The sequence below is a fragment of the Eriocheir sinensis genome, chromosome 54, assembly GCF_024679095.1.
Source record: "Eriocheir sinensis breed Jianghai 21 chromosome 54, ASM2467909v1, whole genome shotgun sequence".
NCBI lineage: Eukaryota > Metazoa > Arthropoda > Malacostraca > Decapoda > Varunidae > Eriocheir > Eriocheir sinensis.
Window position 1 is genome coordinate 2,989,842 of NC_066562.1, and position 7,290 is coordinate 2,997,131.

Consider the following 7,290-nt stretch of genomic DNA (forward strand, 5'->3'; position numbering starts at 1 on the left):
TGGAAAATGGCGCACTTCAATCATCCCTCGTATGCTATAAATGATGAACTATATTAACTGCAATTTTATCCGTGTGTCTCGCCTCCAGCTGCCTTCATTACAGCGAACTCATCGTGATGTTATTCCAGCCAAAGAGTGTTTCCAGCCATCATCATCGCCGGCATATTTACTCTCGCAGAATTAGCCGCTGCGACTGAGGGGTTTACTGAACGCGTCTTGCTCGCTCGGCTTCGTTTATTAGCAAACTTGCATATAATTGACGGAGAACACGGGGCAGCAGGAGAATAACAGGTGTGTGTGTGTGTGTGTGTGTGTGTGTGTGTGTGTGTGTGTGTGTGTGTGTGTGTGTGTGTGTGTGTGTGTTCCAGTGCATCTTCATGTAGTATGTACGTACGTATGCATGTTTAATCGAAATGGTAGTTTTCAACAAGGAAATTTAAATTATTAGTTTAAACGACTTTGTGAAACAGTTATACACAGAGGTGTTGTTTTTTACAGTGAATGAAACTGCCCTGGAGCATAAACAAAAAATAATGACCCCCAAGCACTGACTAATTCTGTAGTGAAAATCTTGCGCGGGATCATTCCTTTAGTATTAATAAACATCCACTTTCATTTTCCCACTCTTGCAGCGTCTTAAATGGATCACATTCGCGGAACTTTAAAATTTCCGACAGTAAAATGTAGTGACACTGTGTACGAAAAAGATAACCAGAAATGTTTAGCGCATTTATGAAACTGGCGCTGATGTTTACGATGGTGGCGTGTGGGCAGCGGCAGCAGTGTCTCACGTGGCCTGGCAGGGGAGGGTGTCCACGGCCGGCGGCGGGCGGCGTGGCTGGGTGTGGCGCCCGTCAGACAGGGCGCGGCCTTGGTGCACACACGGGCAGCGGCGGTGACAGGTGTGTGGCGCGGCAGGTGTGTGGCAGCCGACACGTTTCGTGAGCTGCATTGGAGGGTGGGTGTGCCTCTCCGCACACTCCAGTCATGTACGAGTTCTGGCTTGGCGGTTCCCATATGGGAACCGCCGTACCTGGTGAGTGACACATTTTTTTTATATAATCTCAGACTTTATTTCTAACAAGTAGCGCATTAATTCAGACATGTGAATATGACTAGCTCACAACACGATTAGGTCCTGTATGAATATATTGAGGGGTGTCCGGTGTTACATTGCTGCCATTTCTTCACAGTTTGTTTGTTTTTTACTTTTTTTTCTTTTTCAGATTGGCAATGGGTAGTAAAGGAATGAGTATGGAGGAAATTCAAGAAGCAATTTTTGACTCTGATGACAGTACCAGCGATGTGGAAATTGAAGCTGCTACAGAGATCGAGACAGGTGACATGAGCGAAGACGAGCTTACCACTGAACGACCTGACCCCGATGACCCGTCGCCCATACCTGACGTGGCATCCACAGAAGAAAAGAACTTATTCATTATTCATTATTTCTGAACATAATTGGCTGCAAAGAAAATACATGTGATTCTATATAAATGTCACTAAAAGTTAGATCAACATTGTTTTTTTTTTTTTTACATTTAATACTATTTCATTGCTCATAGTTAGAATATATTCTCCTTTCATTAGGGAACATACTTGCAAAATTAAATGTAAATCCATAAATATTTGGATACCTTAACAATTAATTTTACATGAATTAAGCGTTATCTTCAGAGGTAAAAATAAGCCCTTTTTTTCTTTTTTCCACAGGTCTAGCAGGGTCAGCCTAAAGGACATCAATCTTGGACAGGAATAGGGCTGACCATTCTGCTAAAAGGTGTTGTGAAGTCAGGGATGTTGGATGCAAATTTACGTATTTTTCAATAAAGTTTTCTTACCTGTGTCACATATGACCAATTTTTTTTGTAAAATTTGAATAAATTTTGATACTCGCTGTATTTTCTTCAAATCCTCACATAACATTTAAGGAAGAGTTATATTTTATTTCTCAGAGAAATAAAAATAAAAAAATGAGAACTTTTTTTTTTTTTTTTTTTTTGCAAATTTTAAAATTTGTGGTGTACAATCAGGAACGCCGTACCTGATACGATATGAAATTATAGCGATACCTGTCCAGGGTTCAAGTCCCCTGTGGTCGCTGCAGCATTAGTCTGTATAACTGAACGCTTTGTTGCCTGGAACACGAGGTTGGCTGCCGTACATAACTTCTATACACACGGATCTTTTTATATGTTAAAGATTCTACATCTTCTTCTAGTGTTCGCCGGTTTACTCCGTGAGTCCCTTATCTCGACGGCACTCAACGCCATTCTTATCCAAACTTTACTTCCTTAGTAACCCTCCGTCTTGCCCCATTACCCTCAATGTGGACACTCGGTTCTGTTGTCCCCATATTTATCTTACATGTCTCGTATGATCAGAGCGCCGCACACCAGAAGCTACACGAGCTGCTCATGCTAGCCATCCACGCTGTCTCGTCCGCTTACCGGAAGGCATTTATCTCAAGCTGTGTCCTCCGTCACGTGTTGCTGTCCAGGACGGGCAGCCGTGCCCCGTGGTGCGGTGATCAGGCAGATGAGGGAATTATGTCGTTGACCCAGCTGTCCTTGGCTTAATTGAGTCAAGCTACAAATTCAACGTCATTGACGTTTGTTCTTATGATAAAAATAATGATGGACGCATATTTAGCAGCAGCACATTAGGCAGACACCAGATGAGTAGCTCATTGGGTGTTCTCCAGACTAATCACTACTAAATACCACATTAACATTTGTAATAGTTAGCGACAAAGCATATCCACTAAAACGCTATTTGATTCATCCATTTCCAATATGTGATATAGATTAGTCACAGCCTGTTTTCAATTTTAGGCTGTCCAGAAGTAGAAGAGTAGCAGAAACCATCTTTGGCATTTGAAGTGCACAGTGGAGCGTATCTCAGACCGTTTCAGAGTGAATTAAAGCTAATAAATAAAATTGTACAGAAAGTCCGCCACAATTTTTTAAGAGCATCCAGCCAAGCGACTTTGCGATCTAATGTTACTGATCGAAATGAGATTAGGGAAGAGTATTTAGCAAGTTTAATGAGAACTGGAACAAGTGCTGCCAGAGAATCATTTGAAGTTTGGAATTCAGTCATGGGATATTTCACATCTGTGAAAGGAGGTGTTTCATAAGACCTGGAGACACCAAACCGTCTTTAATGTGAGGAGAAAGAGAGAGAGAGAGAGAGAGAGAGAGAGAGAGAGAGAGAGAGAGAGAGAGAGAGAGAGGAAGTGATCAATGATTATATCCATAATCCATCCATATCCATAAATATGTCACCGATTGAAATACATGTGCTTAGTTGCTGTGTACACCTGGAGCCACTTAATTAGCACGCAGTACTGAACGGTGACACACGTGTCTGTGTGCAGGTTTTGTGAGACTCGTTACCAACAGTTGTCTTTTCTTGAAGATCATTATACTCCTCTAATCGTTCGGGTACTTCCTCACCTCTTCAGTAAGTTCCTCCATCTTTAGCTGTGTCTGCCTCGTGTGTAACATCACGGGAGAGACAGTGTGGCAGCCTTGACAGGTGGCGCGACTCTCCTAGACTCTCCACATCAAGCATCAGACTGAGAAGAAAGTGTCCTCCTCCACCGAGCTAGTGTGACCGAGGATGGAAAAAATCGCTCCTCAGCCAATCTGTGTGGCCTCGTCACATAGCGCACGGCGTACGTAGAGTAACTTCTGCTCTGCGGCTCCTGACTGAGTAACCACAACGGCAAGTCAGGGACACGGGAAGCATAGCTCGCGTAGCGTCTGGTGTGCGGCGGCTTATAGTAAACAAAAGTTGCCTCCTTTCATCCTTTCTCCCTTTTGCTTCTTTCCCATTTTTTTCTATTTTTTATGCCTTTCTGCTCTTCTTCTACTTTTCTAAGTCCGGCCAGCCCAAGATGGTGACCAAGACCGTGCTGGGAATCGTGTGTGCCATAGCCACCGGCGTCCTCCTGTTTACCGTGGCGCATCTGCAGCACATCCACCACGATGCTGAGGCGCTGGTACAGAGCTGGGAGGCCGAGGGTCCCCAAACCACGGCGTTGGGGCGACTCCGAGCTCTGGTGGCCGCGATCAACTGGCTGGGGCCGCTGAGGCCTGCCGCACCGCTGGACCCCCTGAAAGAGTGCGGGCTGCCCCCGGCCGGTTATGCCTGGTGGACCACGAGGAGGCATCTGGCCTGCCTCCAGGAGCACATGGAAGAGGCCCGAGCCGAACAAAGCCTCTTTGAGAACAAGCTTCTGGCCATCATCATGATAACCGTGAATCTCCTGGCCTTCGTCGTCTTCCTCCTCGCCAAGGTGCAGCAGAACGTGCCCGGAGTTTCTCTGTCCCGGGGAGTTCTCTTGAAATACGCCAGACTACTTGCGAAGGACCGGCAGCCGCTGAGCAAGTCCTGGAAGCGCACCCCACGCATCTGGCGGCTGAAAAACGCCATGAGGGCCGCTCTCTCCCGGCGGCGGCGCAAGAATGCAGGGAAGAAGGTCAGTTACGACTCTTTGGACTGGTGGCGGGAACATGACGATGGGCGCGGCAAGCTGGTGATCCAGCCGAAGGAACGCATCGGGGAAAAGTTCCGTCCTTACCCGTACCCCAAGCCGCCCGGCCCCCTGAAACTCCCGACTCCCATCGGTGACCTTCCCATCCCGCACCATGGCTGCCAGTGTGCCTGCGCTGCCAAGTCACGGTGGAGGCTGGTGTTGCTCGCGGCGACTCTGCTCCTCCAGCTGCATCTATGTTTTCGTTGAGGAGCCGCAGGTTTAGGACAACACCACACGCGACACACCACAGAAGACAACACACGACACACACCTCCCCTTCCCTCTCCCCAGGAAGGGAAGGCTTTCAACGACCACACCACACCACGGAACACACAGAACACAACATACAACACACACCTCCCCTTCCCTCTCCCCAGGAAGGGAAGGCTTTCAACGACCACACCACACCACGGAACACACAGAACACAACACACAACACACACCTCCCCTTCCCTCTCCCCAGGAAGGGAAGGCTTTCAACGACCACACCACACCACGGAACACACAGAACACAACACACGACACACTCCTCCCCTTCCCTCTCCCCAGGAAGAGAAGGTTTTCAAATGCAACACAACATCACACAACACAATCTCCTTAAAATTGAACCCCGCTAGCCCTCACCCAGCCATGGCTACGTGTTCTAACCTCTATTCTGTATAAAACATTGACCAGTATCACTTTTTATTGTCTCCTTTGCCACTAAAATACTGTCTGGTTACTTCATGGCTTGAGTAAGGTGTGATTCCGTTAGCGGCAGAGATATATATGTCACATACCCAACATTCCCCTCCTTGCCGCCCCCTGAGGTGCTCACCACATGTGTTTCACCCTGGACAGGTATCTTGAGCCCAAAAGTACACCACGCGCAGGCGCAGTCACTTTTTTTGTTTTTATAACTAATCGGCAACTGCTTTGCGGGACTTAACACGACGCCTCGACATAGGACGGACGTGAGCAGCCAACTGACGCAGCCTTTTCTTCCCTCTACGCATACTCTGCCTCAGCCTCCTTATTCCTTTCTCCCTCTTTATCCTCCTTTTCCTCCTCCTCCTCATCATCATCATCATGTAATTGTTATCATTATTACAATTATTATTATTATTATTATACTCGTACTTGTAATTATTATTATTATTATTATTATTATTATTATTATTATTATTATTATTATTATTATTATTATTATTATTATTATTATTATTATTATTATTATTATCATTATCATTATCATTATCATCATTATTATTATTATTATTATTATTATTATTATTATTATTATTATTATTATTATTATTATTATTATTATTACTACTGATAACATACAACTGTCTTCTATTCTAAACATTCTCTGTCTGTGATTACCTGCAGCTTACACCTGGAATCCCCACATCTCATTTCCTGCTGAATCGGCTCCAAAATTATGTTCATTATTGTATCCATGAATTCCCTTTCCCCTCTCAGATGCTAATCATATATATGTACAAGAGCCTTACTTATCCTTCTATGTACGGAACATGCATCATCTGCTCCACACCAAGCCCTTCTATGACTGAACAGAATTTTACATTTTTCAGGTCATCACCTCCGCTCCTGTTAATGTCAGTCTCCAACCTCATAAATTTCGTCTGTTCTATCGATATTTTCATGCTGATTACTCTTCTGAACTTTCTAATTGCGTTCCTCCACCCCTCCCGCGGCCCCTCTGCACAAGACTTTTTACCCTTTGCTCACCCCTCTGCTATCCAAATACCTTATGAAGAGGTAATCGGCATCAATGTTTCATCACTTTCCGCTGATAAACTCTGAACTGCCTTCCTTTGTTTGTATTTCATCTTTCCTGCGACTTAAACGCTTACGAGAGGAGAGTATCGCGGCACCTCCCTTACCGAAATTAACCCTCCTCTTTTGCATAGCCTACTGCTACCACTACTTTTTACTACAACGACTACAACTCCTACCTTGGTCCTAACTTCCAAACCCACCGTCACCACCACCACCACCACTAATTCAATCCCTCGTGCACAGGACAAGACGAGGCAAGACAAGAAAAAAAGAGGGGGAAAAAAGAGACAGACAGAGGAGAGAGCAGGGCGCCCAAATCATTTCTTTTCTCATATTAATTCCGTTTCCCCGCGATCTTTCAATGGCTTTAAATCGGTCGTTAATTGAGACTCGGCAACGCGATTTAGGAATTCTCTTCAGTTTCTACCGTGATACAGAGAAAGAGAGAGAGAGAGAGAGAGAGATTGCTTCCTCCAGGGTTTCGGACTGAGAGATTAAGTCTTATTACCTTGTCTGTCTGTGCATTTCTCTCTCTCTCTCTCTCTCTCTCTCTCTCTCTCTCTCTCTCTCTCTCTCTCTTCTGTAATCCTATCTCTTCATCTCCATTCTTAGCTTCCTTAGACATTTTTCTCTCCCTTTCTCTCTCTCCCTCTCTCTCACTTTCCTTCCTCCAGGCCCTCCCTACATCTCTCCCCTCCTTCTCTCCTTCCTTCCCTCCTTCCTTCCTTCCCTCCCTCCCTCCATCCATTAGACTAAGAGGATCACTGGCCCGGCTGGAGATTCTGGTCCTCTGTTAGTTCTCTCTCTCTCTCTCTCTCTCTCTCTCTCTCTCTCTCTCTCTCTCTCTCTCTCTCGAACGCTGGAAAAGTAGTTAATATAATTTTTGCCGTAGTGTTGTTGCTGTTGTTGTTGTTGTTGTTGTTGTTGTGGTGGTGGTGGTGGTGGTGGTGGTGATGGTGGTT

The 7,290-nt window shown here is 45.4% G+C and overlaps 1 long non-coding RNA gene across 1 annotated transcript; it reads left to right on the forward strand.

The window, feature by feature from the left end:
* The first annotated feature begins 706 nt into the window (after positions 1 to 706).
* On the forward strand, positions 707 to 1,518 carry LOC126983439 (uncharacterized). Its single transcript, XR_007735899.1, has 2 exons — positions 707 to 1,036; positions 1,227 to 1,518. It is a non-coding gene; the product is annotated as an uncharacterized LOC126983439 (long non-coding RNA).
* The last annotated feature ends 5,772 nt before the right edge of the window (positions 1,519 to 7,290 follow it).